Here is a 19,845-nt window from a genome sequence, read left to right as displayed (position 1 = left end):
AAGGGAAAATTTTTAGTCAGCTCACCTTCCTCGTCTCACTCCTGGAGTCTGTCTGTCAGCCAGGGTCGCAGCTCGGCAGCCACAGCAACGAAATCCAGAAAAATATGTATGACCCAGCGATGAAGAATCTGCTGCACCTTCAGAGGCCATGATTAAGGCCTTGTCACAGGCCGAAACATGTTGGTTCTAGATGTCCACTGGCTGATCTGCCAGTAACTGCATGTAACTATGATCTTTTATATTTTTTAACTATTCTTCAATAAAATGGAAGTTTTATAATACAAGACCTCTGAAGGTGCAGCGGATTCTTCATCGCTTGGACATACACATTTTTCTAAAAATGTGGAAGTGGTGCATGAATTCAATTTGGCACCCCCCAAGCACATATAAAATTCTCTTAATGTTCAGTGAAAAACTGAGAGAAGCAGGAAGAAAAGCTAGTTGTCACGTGACTAGTGTTGAGCATTCCGATACCGCAAGTATCGGGTATCGGCCGATACTTGCGGTATCAGAATTCCGATACCGGGATTCCGATACTTGCCGCGTATCGGATACCGGAATCGGAAGTTCCAAGATTCAAAATGCAGAAATTCAGCCAATGAGAATGATTCCAAGTGTGGGCACATCCTGTTTAGCATGGAGGGCATGAAACTACTGGCAAGGCTGTGATTGGCTGCTGAAATGATGTCATGCTGCAGTTTAAAAGTCGCTGGCGCCATTTTGCGATCACTCTGCTGTGAATTCAGTTAGTGACAGGACGCTGTTTGCTGACTGAGGGACAGTTTAGAGATAGCGATTTGCTTCTTTGTGCTTTCCAAAGGCTAATTTAGCAACCGCTGTGTTCACCTACTATTCACCTTGCTTTTGCCTTGTAGCGCTGTTTTCACAGCGATCTGCAAGGTCTGTGTGTGTGTGTGTGTGAGTGCAGCCCACTCTCTAGTCTGAGTGCAGCCACATAGGCCATCCATAGCTGGTTGTATTCAGTTCAGGGAGGGTGGTTCATTGCCTCATACTGTTCTTTTTTTTTTTTTTTTTTTCAAGTAGTGTAGTCTGCTGCTAATTTATTCAAAAAAATCCTATTAGTGTCTTTCCACCCGTCTCCAGCTAATTTGTGGGAAAAACACTACATAGGATAAAGTAGAGGAGGGTTTTTGGGCCTTGCAGCGCCGTTTACGGCTGTCTGCACGGTCTCCGTGTGACTGCAGCTCGCCCTGTAGTCTGTGAGCAGCCATAGCCTGGTTGTCTCCAGCTCAGGGTTGTTCACTGCGTCATACCGCCAAATCAATTTTAATTTTTTTTCAAGTAGTGTAGTCTGCTGCTAATTTATTTAAAAAAATCCTATTAGTGTCTTTCCACCCGTCTCCAGCTAATTTGTGGAAAAACACTACATAGGATAAAGTAGAGGAGGGTTTTTGGGCCTTGCAGCGCCGTTTACGGCTGTCTGCACGGTTCTCGTTGTGATTGCAGCTCGCCCTGTAGTCTGTGAGCAGCCATAGCCTGGTTGTCTCCAGCTCAGGGTTGTTCACTGCGTCATACCGCCAAATCAATTTTCTTTTTTTTCAAGTAGTGTAGGTTGCTGCTAATTTATTTAAAAAAATCCTATTAGTGTCTTTCCACCCGTCTCCAGCTAACTTGTTGAAAAACACTACATAGGATAACGTAGAGGAGGGTTTTTGGGCCTTGCAGTGCCGTTTACGTCTGTCTGCACGGTCTCCGTGTGACTGCAGCTCTATCTGTTGTCAGTTCAGCCCCCAAAAAATAAATAAATAATAAAGTTCACCAAACACACCAGTTACACCACTTTACATTTGTGTAGGCCACATTAGCTCATATTAAAGTCTAGTCCACACTTTAGAAAATTAGTGTTTCTTATACCTGTTAGGAGGAGTTGCTCAGGAATAAGCACACAAATCCGTTAGTACTTTTCTGCTTATCTTTATCAGTCAACCAAGATGAAGAAGGCAGTGAGTAAGGCACGTGGGCGTGGGCGTGGGCGCGGAGCAGGGAGGGGACGTGGGGATTCTGTGCCTGCTGCGGGCACCGGTGACTCATCAGCACCCACTTTCACCAGGCAACAGTCGTTCATGCGCAGCTTTGTGTCAGAGCGCCGTACACCACTGCTGCGTCAAGAACAAATTGAAGCTGTTGTCGGATGGATGGCAGCTAATGCATCAACTTCCATTAGTGCCACATCCTCTCAGACACAGAGCACTGGAGAGCAGCCATCTGTCTCTTCACCACCTGCCAAATTGCCCAGGCAGACAGAGAGCCCAGGACAGGAGCCGTCTCTACTTCTGTTCTCTGAATCTCTTGGCTTGGAAACAGGGGGCCAGCCAAGCAGCATTGGAGAAATGGAAGAAGAGGCAGGGTGCAGTGATGCCCAACAGCTTTTTCTGTCTTCCTCTGAAGAGGCGGGTGGGCCAGTGGCTCCGGTCACCACATCGCAGGCCGCATCAGCTGATGATGACACTCAGGTGCCACTTACTGGTGCGTGCTCTGCTGCTGAGACTACCCAGGAGGAGCAGTTGGGGGCAGAGGGTAGTGTAGATGATGAGGTCCTCGACCCATCTTGGCGTGAGGGACAGGAAGGTGGTGGGAGCAGCTCTGAGGAAGAGATTCCCCGTACGGCCCAAAGAGGGAGAGGGAGGGGGAAGACTGCGGATCCTGCAGCCTCCGCTTTGGCACCCGTTAGGAGCATGTCTCTTCCAAAAGCCAAAAAGGGCGCTCCCAAAACTTGCAGTGCCTGGTCCTTTTTTGACACAGTTGCAGATGACATTTGCTATGTCAGATGCAAGGTGTGTCATCAAAAAGTCAAAAGAGGGAAAAATGTCAGCAACCTCAATACCTCCAACATGTGGAAACATGTGCGCAACAGGCACCCGGCGGAGTTAGAAAAACACACTGAAGAGGTAGGCCAACCAACAGCGGCAGCTACCACCTCTTCAGCTCGTGTTGCCTCTTCCTCTAGCTCACACGCAGCTGGTTCGGCTTCCTCCCAGGATCGCCGTGGAAGAACCTCTGGCCCTGTTGTCCAGAGACCCGCTGTAATTCCACCCGCAGCACCACTTTCCCAGTCATCCACACACTCCCAGCCCAGTCTACAGCCATCGGTAGTACAGGCATGGGAGAAAAGGCGGCCTTTCTCGTCAAACCACCCACGAGCACAGGCTCTGACTGCAGGCATTGCCAAACTTCTGTCACTGGAAATGCTGTCATTCAGGCTGGTGGAGACTGACAGCTTCCGTGACTTGATGTCATTGGCAGTCCCACAGTACAATGTGCCCAGCCGCTTTTACTTCAGCAGGCAAGCCGTCCCTGCCCTGCACAAGCATGTGGAGGGACACATAAAACACGCGCTACTGAACGCCGTCAGAAGCAAGGTCCACCTCACCACCGATGCGTGGACCAGTCAACATGGACAGGGGCGATACCTTTCCCTCACTGCCCATTGGGTTAATGTCGTTGAGCCGGGTACAGACCGTGCGAGTGGCGCAGGACGTGTCCTGCCCACTCCAAGGATTGCAGGAATCCATTCTGTACGCATTGACTCCTCCTCTTACACCAGTTCCTCAGAATCATCGCTGCAGGAGCCGTCACAGTCCACCTCCACATGGACCCGTGATGAACGTGTACCTGTTACGACCGACATGAGCACAGCCGTGGCCAAACGTCAACAGGCCGTGTTGAAATTAATTTTTTTGGGGAATCGTAGCCACACAGCGCAGGAGCTCTGGAATGCCATCAAGCAGGAGAGCGATGTGTGGTTTGTGCCAGCGAATCTCCAGCCAGGCATGGTAGTGTGTGATAATGGCCGAAATCTGGTGGCAGCTCTGGGCCTCGGCAACCTCACTCACATCCCATGTCTGGCACATGTGCTCAATTTGGTCGTGCAGAGCTTTTTGAGGGACTATCCGGATCTTGATGCACTGCTGCACAAGGTCCGCCTAGAGTGTGCTCACTTGCGGCGTTCCAGCACGGCAAAAGCGCGCATTGCGGCTCTGCAGCGCCGACACCGCCTGCCGGAACATCGCATCATATGTGACCTACCTACCAGGTGGAATTCCACGTTACATATGTTGGAGCGGTTGTGTGAGCAGCAGCAAGCTGTAATGGAGTACCAGCTGCTTCAGGCGCAAAAAAGTCGCAGTCAGCGCCGTACAGACTTCACAACCACAGAGTGGGCCACTATGAATGACGTCTGCCAGGTTTTGCGTCCCTTTGATTATTCCACGCGGATGGCGAGTGCAGATGATGCACTAGTCAGCATGACTGTCCCCCTTATCTGCCTGCTTGAAAAATCACTGCAAGCGCTAAGGGATGATGTTGTGGAAGAGGTGGAGGATGAGGATTCACCATTTCCATCATCTTCTGGACAGTCAGCGCCACGTGGTTCCTCACAAACGCGTAGGCAGGGGACAGTTTGTGAGGAGGATGAGGAGGAGTCAATGGAGGAGGAAGACGTCCGTCCAGAGGAGGGAGTTACCGAATTGTCCAGTACTCAGTGTGTACAGCGAGGGTGGGGTGATGACGAGCGGGCAGAGATCACGCCTCCAGCAGGGGACAGCGTTTCTTGGGCAGTTGGCAGTCTGCAGCACATGGTGGATTACATGCTGCAGTGCCTGAGAAACGACCGCCGCATCGCCCACATTCTCAACATGTCTGATTATTGGGTGTTCACCCTCCTCGATCCTCGCTACCGGGACAACGTAGAAAGCCTCATCACACCGTTGAACCGGGAGCGAAAAATGCGGGAGTACCAAGACACACTGGTCAATTCCATCATCTTCTCCATTCCAACTGAGAGAAGTTCTGCTAGTGCATTCCAAAGCAGCTCAGTGCGTCCAGGCAGTGGTGGAGGCTCTGCACAAAGAGGGAGCAGAAGCAGTGCCTCTGCCCAAGGCAAGACCAGTATGGCCCAACTGTGGCACAGTTTTCTGTGCCCCCCACAAAAGTCTACACCATCACAGACGGCTCCAGTCAGCAGGAGGCAACGGTTCCGTCAGATGGTGACAGACTACATGTCTTGCCCTCTTGCTGTACTCCCAGACGGCTCTTCCCCTTTCAAGTTTTGGGTCTCAAAGCTGGATACATGGCCAGAGCTAAGCCAGTATGCATTGGAGGTGCTGTCTTGCCCTGCGGCCAGTGTATTATCGGAACGTGTCTTTAGTGCTGCAGGTGGTGTACTAACTGACCGTCGCATGCGACTATCCTCCGATAACGTTGACCGGCTTACTTTCCTGAAAATGAACAAGGCCTGGATCTCGCAGGAATTTGCCACTCCTCCTCCTGATTAAATAATTAGGTCACTGTATACGTTATCCAGGTCTCCTGTTGTGTTCATCTTTCTACCACCTGAACTTAAATTCCTGGGCTCCAACACCGCCAGTTGAGGCTCAGAAGTGCCGTCTGCACAGTCAAAACATACGACCCAGTGTTATTGGGTTTCAGTAACGTCAGCTGATCCCCAGCTGTGTAGCCGGCAATGTGTCATGCGACCGCCACGCTGACACAACAACTGAAATGTAAGGGAATCTGTCCCCCCCCCCCAAGGCGTTTGTTACTGAAAGAGCCACCTTGTGCAGCAGTAATGCTGCACAAGGAAAAGGTAGCTATTTTGGTTTAGCTCCTTGCACACGCAGAACTTAACACTTATAAAATGTGTCCACTGATACCGTAAAACCGTCCCGGAGGTGGGACTTTCCTTCGTAATATGACGCAGCACAGCCGTCATTCCTACCCCCCCGGCGCTGCGCCCCGGCTTCTCAGCGTTGTTTGATTCCGTCCCGGAGCCTGCGCTGTTATGTTATCCCGTGGCCAGGCACACTTAGCGCTGCCCGTCTTCTGGCTGGCATCATTTGGTGTCAGGATGGCTGCGCCTGTGCGGCCGCGCTGGCCGAGAGCCCGCCTCGCAGTGTCTTCTGATTTAATCCCACTGGGGGCCTGGGATCCATGGACATGCGCATTGCATATCTGAACCTCCACCTCTCACTCATCTCCCTATGGCTTCTTCAGACTGTTCGGTGTCAGCTGGTTCCTAATAGCATGCCACGGTCGTGACACCGCACAGTCTTAAGAAGCCGTAGGGAGGGGAGTGAGAGGCGAGAATATGCACTGCGCATGGCCATGGATCCCAGGCCCCCAGTGGGATTAAATCAGAAGACACTGCGAGGCGGGCTCTCGGCCAGCGCAGCCGCACAGGCGCAGCCAGCCTGACACCAAATGATGTCAGAAGATGGGCAGCGCTAGGTGTGCCTGGCCAAGGGATAACTTAACAGCGCAGGCTCCGGGACGGAATCAAACAACGCTGAGGAGCCGGGGCACGGCGCCGGGGGGGTAGGAATGACGGCTGTGCTGCGTCATATTACGAAGGAAAGTCCCACCTCCGGGACGGTTTCACGGTTTCAGGGGACACATTTTATAAGTGTTTAGTTCTGTGTTTGCAAGGAGCGTGATGAAAAGAGCCACCTTTTCCTTTTGCATCTTTTGTGCTGCACAAGCTGGCTCTTTCAGCTACAAACGCCTTGGGGGGGGTTAAAGGTTCCCTTTCGACTTTCTCAGGCTTCGGCCTACATTGTGTTCCTCTGCTTTTCCACCTGTCCCTGGGCTCCAACACCGCTAGTTGCCGTCCAGAAGTGCTGTCCGCACAGTCCCAACAGTCGCTCCTCTGTTATTGGGGTTCAGTAACGTCAGCTGTTCCCCTGCTGTGTGTGTGGCAATCCCTCCTACCTCCTCCACCTCCTCCTCCTCCACCTGACCCTGGGCTCCAACACCGCCAGTTGCCGTCCAGAAGTGCTGTACGCACAGTCAACAGTCCCTCCTCTGTTATTGGGGTTCAGTAACGTCAGCTGTTCCCCTGCTGTGTGTGTGGCAATCCCTCCTACCTCCTCCACCTCCTCCTCCTCCACCTGACCCTGGGCTCTAACACCGCCAGTTGCCGTCCAGAAGTGCTGTACGCACAGTCAACAGTCCCTCCTCTGTTATTGGGGTTCAGTAACGTCAGCTGTTCCCCTGCTGTGTGTGTGGCAATCCCTCCTACCTCCTCCTACCTCCTCCTCCTCCACCTGTCCCTGGGCTCCAACACCGCCAGTTGCCGTCCAGAAGTGCTGTACGCACAGTCAACAGTCCCTCCTCTGTTATTGGGGTTCAGTAACGTCAGCTGTTCCCCTGCTGTGTGTGTGGCAATCCCTCCTACCTCCTTCACCTCCTCCTCCTCCACCTGACCCTGGGCTCCAACACCGCCAGTTGCCGTCCAGAAGTGCTGTACGCACAGTCAACAGTCCCTCCTCTGTTATTGGGGTTCAGTAACGTCAGCTGTTCCCCTGCTGTGTGTGGCAATCCCTCCTACCTCCTCCTACCTCCTCCTCCTCCACCTGTCCCTGGGCTCCAACACCGCTAGTTGCCGTCCAGAAGTGCTGTCCGCACAGAGCCAAACACCTCGCCAATGTGTTAGTGGGGTTCAGCACCGCCAGCTGTTCCCCTGCTGTGCAGCCGGCAACGTGTACTGCGACCGCCACGCAGGCACAACAAGTTAAATTTAAGGGAACCTGTCCCCCCCCCCCAGGCGTTTGTTACTGAAGGAGCCACCTTGTGCAGCAGTAATGATGCAAAGGGAAAAAGTGCCTCTTTTCGTGGTGCTCCTTGCACATGCTGATCCTAACACTTATGAAAAGTGTCCCCTCCTACCGTGATACCGTCCGGTAGGTGGAACTTTCCTTTGTGATGTGACGCAGCACAGCCGTCATCCTTACCCCCTTGGCGCCGTGCGCCGCCTCCTCAGCGTTGTTTGAATCAGTCCCAGAGCCTGCGCTGTTAGGTTAGCCCTTGGCCATGCACACATTTTGCGCTGCCCGTCTTCTGACATCATTTGGTGTCAGGCTGGCTGCGCCTGTGCGGCCGCGCTGGCCGAGAGCCCGCCTCGTACTGTCTTCTGATTTAATCCCACTGGGGGCCAGAGATCCATGGACATGCGCAGTGCATATCTGAACCTCCACCTCTCACTCATCTCCCTACGGCTTATTCAAACTGTGCGGTGTCAGCTGGTCCCTAATAGCATGCCACGGCTGTGACACCGCACAGTCAGAAGAAGCCATAGGGAGATGAGTGAGAGGTGGAGGTTCAGATATGCACTGCGCATGTCCATGGATCTCTGGCCCCCAGTGGGATTAAATCAGAAGACAGTACGAGGCGGGCTCTCGGCCAGCGCGGCCGCACAGGCGCAGCCAGCCTGACACCAAATGATGTCAGAAGACGGGCAGCGCAAAATGTGTGCATGGCCAAGGGCTAACCTAACAGCGCAGGCTCCGGGACTGATTCAAACAACGCTGAGGAGGCGGCGCACGGCGCAAAGGGGGTAAGAATGACGGCTGTGCTGCGTCACATCACAAAGGAAAGTTCCACCTACCGGACGGTATCACGGTAGGAGGGGACACTTTTTATAAGTGTTAGGTTCAGCATGTGCAAGGACCATAATTAAAAGAGCTAAGTTTACCTTTTCCAGCATTAGTGCTGTATACGATGGCTCTTTCAGCTACAAACGCCTGGGGGGGGGGTTAAAGTTTCCCTTTCAACTTGCTCCAGTGCAGGCTTCGGCCTACACTCTGCTCCCTCTCCTCCTCCTGCTGACCCTGGGCTCTAACATCGCCAGTTGGGGCCCAGATGTGCTAGCTGCACAGAGCCAAACACCAGCCAATGTGTCAGTGGGGTTCAGCACCGCCAGCTGTTCCCCTGCTGTGTAGCCGGCAACGTGTCCTGCAACAGCCACGCAGACACAAGAACTGAAATTGAAGGAAACCTGTCCCCCCTCCCCCAGGCGTTTTTACGTTTTACAGCCACCTTGTACGACAGTAATGCTGCATGTGTGCAAGGTGGCTCAGAAACTTAATCTCCTTGCCCATGTTGAAGTGAACACGTCTAAAAATGAGTCCTCTGCGACCATTAAAACGTCCCTCAGGTGTGATTTTCCTTTGTATTGACACGCAACAAGCTCCTTGGTAGCGCTGCCCGTCTTCTGGCATCATTGTTTGGCTGCCTGCGCCTCTGCGGCCGCCTTGCCCCACACAACGCCCCTCGTTGTCTTATTTATTTGGACTGCGAGGGTGTGATTGATGGGCATGAATGGTGCATCAGTTCGCCTGTCCCTCATCTCCTTCCGCCTTCTGCGGACTGTGCGGCTTCATGGCCGTGGCATGCGATAAGGGATCAGATGACGCCGCACAGTCTGAAGCGGGTGTAAGGACCCGAGTGTGAGAGGCGAACATATGTGCTGCGCCAGGCCCTGAATCCCAGCCCCGCAGTGTTTTAACAATGTTAAGACACTGCGGGGCTGGGATTCATGGTCATCGCGAACCGCACCGGCCGACATTAAATGATGCCAGAACATGGGCAGCGCTAACAGCGCTAGGCCAGGGGATCACACGACAGCGCAGACTCCTGTACAGCAAATAACAACGCTCAGGAGGCTGCACCCAGCACCAAGGTGGGATTCTTGACATCTGTGCTGCGTCTCATTACAAAGGGAACTCGCGCCTCCAACACAGTTTGACTGTTTAAAGGGCTAAATGTTATACGTGTTTCATTCAGCGTGTGCAAGGAGCGAAATTAAAAGAGCAACCTTTGACTTGTGCAGCACTACTGCTGCATAAGCTGTGGCTCTTCTACTTTGTAACCCCTGAGGGGGGGTTAAAGGTTACCTTTGAAATTGGTTCAATTAGGCTTCGGCCTACACTCTGCTCCCCCTGCAGAGCCCGGGCTCCAACACCGCCAGTTGGGGCCCAGTACTGCTAGCTGCACAGAGCCAAACACCAGCCAATGTGTCAGTGGGGTTCAGCACCGCCAGCTGTTCCCCTGCTGTGCAGCCGGCAACGTGTCCTGCAACTGCCACGCAGGCACAACAGACCCAAAAGCTGCCGCCAGTGCAGGCTTCGGCCTACACTCTGCTCCATCTCCTCCTCCTGCTGACCCCGGGCTCCAACACCGCCAGTTGGGGCCCGGTACTGCTAGCTGCACAGAGAAAAACACCAGCCAATGTGTCAGTGGGGTTCAGCACCGCCAGCTGTTCCCCTGCAGTGCAGCCGGCATCGTGTCCTGCAAAAGCCACGCAGACACAAGAACTGAAATTGAAGGGAACCTGTCCCCCCTCCCCCAGGCGTTTGTACGTTTTAAAGGCCACCTTGTACAGCGGTAATGCTGCATGTGTGCAAGGTGGCTCATAAACGTATTCTCCTCGCACACGTGGAACTGAAAACACGTCTAAAATGTGTCCTCTGTGTGACCATTTAACCGTCCCGGTGGTGTGACTTTCCTTTGTAATGACACGCTGCAACCCCCTTGGTAGCGCTGCCCGTCTTCTGGCATCATTGTTTGGCTGGCTGCGCCTCTGCGGCCGCCCTGACCCACACAACGCCCCTCGTTGTCTTATTTATTTGGACTGCGAGGGTGTGATTGATGGGCATGAACGGTGCATTTCTTCGCCTGTCCCTCATCTCCTTCCGCCTTCCTCAGACTGTGCGGCTTCATGGCCGTGGCATGCGATAAGGGATCAGCTGACGCCGCACAGTCTGCAGCGGGTGTAAGGACCCGAGTGCGAGAGGCGAACATATGTGCTGCGCCAGGCCATGAATCACAGCCCCGCAGTGTTTTAACAATGTTAAGACACCGCAGGGCTGGGATTCATGGTCATCGCGAACCGCAGCGGCCGACATTAAATGAGGTCAGAAGATGGGCAGCGCTAACAGCGCTAGGCCAGGGGATAACACGACAGCGCAGACTCCTGTACAGCAAATAACAACGCTCAGGAGGCTGCACCCAGCACCAAGGTGGGATTCTTGATATCTGTGCTGCGTCTCATTACAAAGGGAACTCGCGCCTCCAACACAGTTTGACTGTATAAAGGGCTAAATGTTATACGTGTTTCATTCAGCGTGTGCAAGGAGCAAAATTAAAAGAGCAACCTTTGACTTGTGCAGCACTACTGCTGCATAAGCTGTGGCTCTTCTACTTTGTAACCCCTGAGGGGGGGTTAAAGGTTACCTTTGAAATTTGTTCAAGTAGGCTTCGGCCTACACTCTGCTCCCCCTGCAGAGCCCGGGCTCCAACACCGCCAGTTGGGGCCCGGTACTGCTAGCTGCACAGAGCCAAACACCAGCCAATGTGTCAGTGGGGTTCAGCACCGCCAGCTGTTCCCCTGCTGTGCAGCCGGCATCGTGTCCTGCAAAAGCCACGCAGACACAAGAACTGAAATTGAAGGGAACCTGTCCCCCCTCCCCCAGGCGTTTGTACGTTTTAAAGGCCACCTTGTACAGCGGTAATGCTGCATGTGTGCAAGGTGGCTCATAAACGTATTCTCCTCGCACATGTGGAACTGAAAACACGTCTAAAATGTGTCCTCTGTGTGACCATTTAACCGTCCCGGTGGTGTGACTTTCCTTTGTAATGACACGCTGCAACCCCCTTGGTAGCGCTGCCCGTCTTCTGGCATCATTGTTTGGCTGGCTGCGCCTCTGCGGCCGCCCTGACCCACACAACGCCCCTCGTTGTCTTATTTATTTGGACTGCGAGGGTGTGATTGATGGGCATGAACGGTGCATTTCTTCGCCTGTCCCTCATCTCCTTCCGCCTTCCTCAGACTGTGCGGCTTCATGGCCGTGGCATGCGATAAGGGATCAGCTGACGCCGCACAGTCTGCAGCGGGTGTAAGGACCCGAGTGCGAGAGGCGAACATATGTGCTGCGCCAGGCCATGAATCACAGCCCCGCAGTGTTTTAACAATGTTAAGACACCGCGGGGCTGGGATTCATGGTCATCGCGAACCGCAGCGGCCGACATTAAATGAGGTCAGAAGATGGGCAGCGCTAACAGCGCTAGGCCAGGGGATAACACGACAGCGCAGACTCCTGTACAGCAAATAACAACGCTCAGGAGGCTGCACCCAGCACCAAGGTGGGATTCTTGACATCTGTGCTGCATCTCATTACAAAGGGAACTCGCGCCTCCAACACAGTTTGACTGTATAAAGGGCTAAATGTTATACGTGTTTCATTCAGCGTGTGCAAGGAGCAAAATTAAAAGAGCAACCTTTGACTTGTGCAGCACTACTGCTGCATAAGCTGTGGCTCTTCTACTTTGTAACCCCTGAGGGGGGTTAAAGGTTACCTTTGAAATTGGTTCAAGTAGGCTTCGGCCTACACTCTGCTCCCCCTTCAGAGCCCGGGCTCCAACACCGCCAGTTGGGGCCCGGTACTGCTAGCTGCACAGAGCCAAACACCAGCCAATGTGTCAGTGGGGTTCAGCACCGCCAGCTGTTCCCCTGCTGTGCAGCCGGCAACGTGTCCTGCAACTGCCACGCAGGCACAACAGACCCAAAAGCTGCCGCCAGTGCAGGCTTTGGCCTACACTCTGCTCCATCTCCTCCTCCTGCTGACCCCGGGCTCCAACACCGCCAGTTGGGGCCCGGTACTGCTAGCTGCACAGAGAAAAACACCAGCCAATGTGTCAGTGGGGTTCAGCACCGCCAGCTGTTCCCCTGCTGTGCAGCCGGCATCGTGTCCTGCAAAAGCCACGCAGACACAAGAACTGAAATTGAAGGGAACCTGTCCCCCCTCCCCCAGGCGTTTGTACGTTTTAAAGGCCACCTTGTACAGCGGTAATGCTGCAGGTGTGCAAGGTGGCTCATAAACGTATTCTCCTCGCACATGTGGAACTGAAAACACGTCTAAAATGTGTCCTCTGTGTGACCATTTAACCGTCCCGGTGGTGTGACTTTCCTTTGTAATGACACGCTGCAACCCCCTTGGTAGCGCTGCCCGTCTTCTGGCATCATTGTTTGGCTGGCTGCGCCTCTGCGGCCGCCCTGACCCACACAACGCCCCTCGTTGTCTTATTTATTGGGACTGCGAGGGTGTGATTGACGGGCATGATCAGTGCATCAGTTCGCCTGTCCCTCATCTCCTTCCGCCTTCTGCGGACTGTGCGGCTTCATGGCCGTGGCATGCGATAAGGGATCAGATGACGCCGCACAGTCTGAAGCGGGTGTAAGGACCCGAGTGTGAGAGGCGAACATATGTGCTGCGCCAGGCCCTGAATCCCAGCCCCGCAGTGTTTTAACAATGTTAAGACACTGCGGGGCTGGGATTCATGGTCATCGCGAACCGCACCGGCCGACATTAAATGATGCCAGAACATGGGCAGCGCTAACAGCGCTAGGCCAGGGGATCACACGACAGCGCAGACTCCTGTACAGCAAATAACAACGCTCAGGAGGCTGCACCCAGCACCAAGGTGGGATTCTTGACATCTGTGCTGCGTCTCATTACAAAGGGAACTCGCGCCTCCAACACAGTTTGACTGTTTAAAGGGCTAAATGTTATACGTGTTTCATTCAGCGTGTGCAAGGAGCGAAATTAAAAGAGCAACCTTTGACTTGTGCAGCACTACTGCTGCATAAGCTGTGGCTCTTCTACTTTGTAACCCCTGGGGGGGGGTTAAAGGTTACCTTTGAAATTGGTTCAATTAGGCTTCGGCCTACACTCTGCTCCCCCTGCAGAGCCCTGGGCTCCAACACCGCCAGTTGGGGCCCGGTACTGCTAGCTGCACAGAGAAAATCACCAGCCAATGTGTCAGTGGGGTTCAGCACCGCCAGCTGTTCCCCTGCTGTGCAGCCGGCAACGTGTCCTGCAACTGCCACGCAGGCACAACAGACCCAAAAGCTGCCGCCAGTGCAGGCTTCGGCCTACACTCTGCTCCATCTCCTCCTCCTGCTGACCCCGGGCTCCAACACCACCAGTTGGGGCCCGGTACTGCTAGCTGCACAGAGAAAAACACCAGCCAATGTGTCAGTGGGGTTCAGCACCGCCAGCTGTTCCCCTGCTGTGCAGCCGGCATCGTGTCCTGCAAAAGCCACGCAGACACTTGCTCTTGTACCTTCTGCTCCCCATCCTGGTTCCAGTACCGTCAGCTGGTTCCGGGCAGAGCCTTTGGCTTAGGTGCCTCCCTCTGGGTATCCGAGTTCCACCAACGTCAGGTGGTCCTTGGTAGTGCTTTCAGGCACGGGTACCTCCTGCTTAGTAACCGGGTTCCAGTAACGTCAGCTGGTCCTCGGTAGTTCCATTGGCTCTTGGACCTTCGGCTACCCATCCGGGTTCCAGCACCGTCAGCTGGTTCTCGGCAGTGTCTTTTGCTCTTGTACCTTCTGCTCCCCATCCTGGTTCCAGTACCGTCAGCTGGTTCCGGGCAGAGCCTTTGGCTTAGGTGCCTCCCTCTGGGTATCCGAGTTCCACCAACGTCAGGTGGTCCTTGGTAGTGCTTTCAGGCACGGGTACCTCCTGCTTAGTAACCGGGTTCCAGTAACGTCAGCTGGTCCTCGGTAGTTCCATTGGCTCTTGGACCTTCGGGTAGCCATCCGAGTTCCAGTTCCATCAGCTGGTTCTCGGCATTTTCTCAGCCTTCTTGTACCTTCTGCTACATTTCCAAGTTCAAGAGACTAAACACGATGACCCGGAAGACCACCCCTAAGATGACGACGACACCAGAGACGACAACCACCGTGATGACGACGACCCTGGAGACGATGACCCCGAAGACCACCCCGATGACGACGACCCCGGAGACGACGACCCTGAAGACCACCCCGATGACGACGACCCAGGAGACGACGACCCTGGAGACGACGACGACCTGGAAGACCGAGAAGCAGAAGAACAAGAGGCTGCAGAACAAAGAGCAGAAGAACATTAAGCATAACACTAAATATCAGAGCAAAAAATATTATCTAAATTATAAGCAGAAGAAGACTAAGCAGTGTATGGGGGTGAGTCCGTTCCTCCTCGTGGTGCCCCTGGATAAAGCCTGATGCTGCAGGCCAAACTGAACGCGGACAAATGTAACTCTTTTGTGACAGGCAGAACGGAAGGTGTAATCTTCAAACTTTTATAGATAACAACTACGGGAATGCCTGTCACAAATAAGAATATGATGAAGAAGTAGAATATGATGAAGATAATAGTAAAATAAAAAGAATATGAACAATGTAACCAAAAAAATAATAGGTAGAAGATGAAGAAGAAGATGAATAAGGTGAAGAAGTTGATGTCAAAGAAGCTGATGATGAGGATAATGAAGAAGAAAGTGTGGGAGAAGTAAAAAAGAAGGTGAAGGGCGTGGAAGTAGTGAAACATCAATATCTGACAAAATAAAAAAAAAAATTAACATAGTCAAAATCTTTCTACCGCCGAACGTCATAAAAAAACCCAAAATCCTGCTATTCTATTACATTGGGCTAAACCTCTGTGCCTTTAATGTCTCCGCCACGTCCCCCAATACATCCTACATTATTCTTAGTTGTTTTCCTTCATGTAGAATGAACCTACAAGTTTATAAAGGGTTTATTTTAATTCCGATATTTTCGTCCCATTGACTTGCATTGGGATCGGGTATCGGTATCGGATTGGATCCGATATTTTGACGGTATCGGCCGATACTTTCCGATACCGATACTTTCCGATATCGGAAAGTATCGCTCAACACTACACGTGACGCTAAGTATCAAATTTGCATATGATTGAAGTGGCCATGTGATGACTGCTGGAACCTGCAAGCAGAGCTGAATACTGGCAGTGAGTAAATTACATGCTGTTGGGATTGGCAAACACACTTAGCTGAAACTACATCTGCAATGATCTGGGACTAACAGCCCAGCTAAGTAGCCGAGCAATCACCTGAGACAATGAACACCTGGAGACAGCCAGCATCTCCCAGTCTCAGATTGGAAGGCCGAGCAGTCAATCAAATCCCCAACAGCTCAGCATGCCTCTGCACCAGACTGGACACTGAGCTATCAGTAAAAGTACTGACAGCTTGAACATGCCCCTTTCAAAACTAAAGGGCTGAACCATCAGTAACTGCATCCAAGACACAGGGGTGGAATCGCAACAGTACCCCCTATTCTAGAGGGGCTATTGATAGCCAGATTTCCAAGTAAATTTTAGATGGAAGACCCTGACTAACCACTGGGATCCAGGATCTCTCCTCTGGTCCATATTTCCTTCAGTGGATGAGGTATTAGAGGGAATTTCAGACCCTATGAAAACCCACAACCCTCCAAGCCTCATACTCCAAGCTAACATCAACAGAAACTGGAGAAGTCATGGATGAGGGAGACCCTACTGAAGGATTAAACTCCTGTAATAGGAATTTATGGAACACGTTAGGGATGCGATGGGATTGAGGAAGCTTTAATGTGAATGCCACCAGATTGGCCACCTACGTGATCTCATATGGACCAATAAACTTTGGACCCAACTGAAGGCACTTTAAGTTTAATATTACCAGATGACAACCAAACCTTAACCACAATCTTAAAAGCAGGACCCATTGAAAGTCTTCTATTGGCCTTCCAAGTCTCTGCACAGCGACCTCCACCCCAGGACATTCAGAACTAATTCTAGAAAATTCATAAACATGGAGTGAAAACCATAAATACAGAAAAATGGTGAGGTTCTAGTAGACTGATTTACTAGACTGCTGTTAAAGGCAAACTCAGCAAAAGGTTAAAATGAAGACCAATCCTCTTAACGAGCTGCCATGAATCACCTTAAAATTTGTTCTAAAGATTGATTTATCCTCTCAGTAAGAGAAGCTGGTAAGAAGCTGAAAATGACAAGTCAATCCTGCAAAAAACTCTCCAGAATTTAGAAACAAAGTGCACTCCTCTGTCAGTCACAATGTTAAAAGGGATACCATGAGTGAAGATCTGAGGTCGTGGGTTGTAATAATTGCCTCAGCAGGTAATCAATGCAACTATTTTATATTCCTTACAGCAATTCCAGGTAGATGACAACAATGCAATCCAATAGATCACAACCCAAAGTCGGTATTTCTACTGTCCCTGCACTAGGTCATGCCCATTATCTCCCAACTTTTGGTTGGCCCAGAGTTTTTTATTTCCCACCAGTATAGTCTATAGTGACAGTCCATGGTCCTCTGGATGGCAGATACCATGATAGTAGCAAGAGTATGCAGCTTAAGCCAGCGACAACATATAGTACAGTCCCAGCAAGTAAATAAGATGATGGAAATGAGTCTCTCCCTTCCACTGGATCACCAGGAATTAGAATATCTGCATGTTCGTGGCTTCCAGGGCCAACTACCCCAACCAGTGGCAACCCACTTTTGGCAGGTACCCACAGGGAGAAGGTAGAAGCAAGCTTAGGAAGCAAACAGAGTCCATTGAGGTATGTGGCCAGGTGAACTTGTTGCAACCTGGATTCAGATTATCCTAATAACTTTAAGGGTTTAGTGATGGTCAATCAAGCAGATCTCTATTCCTTCAGCTGGGGCCGTGGTCCTTTAAGCTCTGGCGTCAGTCATCTTCCTATTGACAATACCCTATAAATTCTCTGCACAGTGATACTGTTGTTTTTAGACCAGGTATTGGTACTTTTGGCAGTGTTGACACATGCCAAGTCCTGCTGGAGAATGAAATCTCCATCTTCAAAAAGCTTGTCGGCAAAAGGAAGCATGAAGTGCTCTAAAATTTCCTGGTAGGCAGCTGCGCTGACTTTGGTCTTGATAAAACACAGTGGACTTACACCAGCAGATTACATGGCTCCCAAAACCATCACTGATTGTGGAAACTTCACACTAGACCTCAAGCAGCTGGGATTGTGTGCCTCTCCACTCTTCCTCCAGACTCTGAGAACTTGATTTCCAAATAAAATGCTAAATTTACTTTCATATGAAAACAGCACCTTGGACCACTGAGCAACAGTCCAGTTCTTTGTCTCCTTGGCCCAGGTAAGATGCTTCTGGTTTTGTCTATTGGTCATGAGTGGCTTGACACAAGGAATGCAACACTTGTAGCCTATGTCCTGAATACGTTTGTGTGTGGTGGCTCTTGAAGCAATAATTCCAGCAGCAGTCCACTGCTTGTGAATCTCCCTCAAATTTTTGAGAGGCCTTTTCTTAACAATCCTTTCAAGGCTGCGGTTATCCCGGTTGCTTGTGCACCTTTTTATACCACACTTTTTCCTTCCACTCAACTTTCCATTAATATGCTTATATATAGCACTCTGTGAACAGCCAGCTTCTTTAGCAATGATCTTTTGTGGCAAACCCTCCTTGTGGAGTGTGTCAATGACTGCCTTCTGGACATTTGTCAAGTCAGCAGTCTTCCCCGTGATTGTAGAGCCTATTGAAACAGACAAAGGGAACTTTTTAAATGCTTAGGAAGCCTTTGCAGATTTTTTTTGTTAGTTATTCTAATTTACTTAGATAATTACTTTTTTGTTTTCATTGGTTGTAAGCCATAGTCATCAACATTAACAGAAATAAACACTTGAAATAGATTGCTCTATTTGTAATGACTCTATATACACTGTTATGATCCGGTGACCCTGGAGCCGCATGTGACTATCTCTGGAGTAGGTGGTACCTGTACTGACCGCAATCCTAATACTGACACCGCAACTAGAAGTAGCCGTGGGATGTACCTAACATGGCCTAGACACCTTGACACAGCCGGAGGACTAAATACTAGGGTTGAGCGACTTTCATTTTTTTAAGATCGAGTAGGGTTTTGGGAAACCCGATTTTGTCCAGAGTCGAGTCGAGTGCAGTCGGCCGATTATCGCTAAAAGTCGGGGATCGACCGAAACACGAAACCCAATGCAAGTCAATGGGGAAGCATAGTCGGCAGTGAGTGGAGGCCAGGAAAACACCTACAGTGCCCATTTTAATGCCAAAAACATCCATTCTTGTTTCTGAAGCTTGCCAATCTTAATTAACTGTATAATAATAGTTGGGCATAGGGAATTGGGGGAAAGTTGTGGGGGGAGTAGGGCTGGCTCAAGTTTTTCGTGGGCCCAGGAAATGCGGACTACGTCACGGCGGTGTTGCAGGGAAAGGTAAGTATTTAAAAGTTGCAAGTGCTGTGATCCTGAGCAAGCAGGGGGGGGCCCACTCGTTCGCATTGCCACTGGCACAGGGCCCCTCAAAGTACGGCGGTGTGTTTGCATGGCGGGGGCGCCTCCCACCAGCAGCGACACTTTTGCGTACTCTGAGGGGCCCTGTGCCAGTGACGTCGCCAACGAGTATGCCCCCCCACCTGATGAAGGAACCTGCACTTTCATCTGCACCTTCCTCTTTGTCCCTGTGTAAGGTGGTATAACATGCGGGAAGGGGAACCTTACTTTCAGCAGGGTCAGATTCTGGCTGTGTAGAGTACAAGGGGAATGTAGTGGTCTAGGTCAATGTACCAGCAGACTCATTTAGCAGTGGCTGGGCAATGGGCAGGATGAGGAGGAAACAGATATAGGGCCAAAGAATAAAGTAGGCTACATGCAGTTCAAAATTGGTAACAGGACTAAACAGGCGGCATTGCTTTGTTCAGTGGAGTAGCAAACCCAAGAGCAGCAGACACTGTTTCAAGGGCCTAACCACACTAGTAGGCCAAATGCAGTTTAATATCTGATAGTATAGGGCGAAAGCCAGAATGTGGAAGCTCAGCTTTGTTCAGTTGAGGACAACACCAGGGAGGGGCAGACACCTTTAGTAGGCCGGAAAAGCCTATTGCATTTTTTAAAATGGTAATTTGGAGCAGAAGGTTGAAGCTCAGCTTTATTTAGTTGAGGGCAACACCAGGGAGGGGCAGAAGCCGTTAGTAGGCCCTAACCACCATTTTTTTTTTTTAAAACCACTTAATGAGAGCCGGAAGGTTGAAGCTCAGCTTTATTTAGTTGAGGACAACACCAGGCAGGGGCACACAGACAGACACCTTTAGTAGGCCGGAAAAGCCTATTGCATTTTTTAAAATGGTAATTTGGAGCAGAAGGTTGAAGCTCAGCTTTATTTAGT

This window comes from Ranitomeya variabilis, chromosome 3, assembly GCF_051348905.1.
Source record: "Ranitomeya variabilis isolate aRanVar5 chromosome 3, aRanVar5.hap1, whole genome shotgun sequence".
Taxonomy (NCBI): Eukaryota; Metazoa; Chordata; class Amphibia; order Anura; family Dendrobatidae; genus Ranitomeya; species Ranitomeya variabilis.
This window is presented reverse-complemented; position numbering follows the sequence as displayed.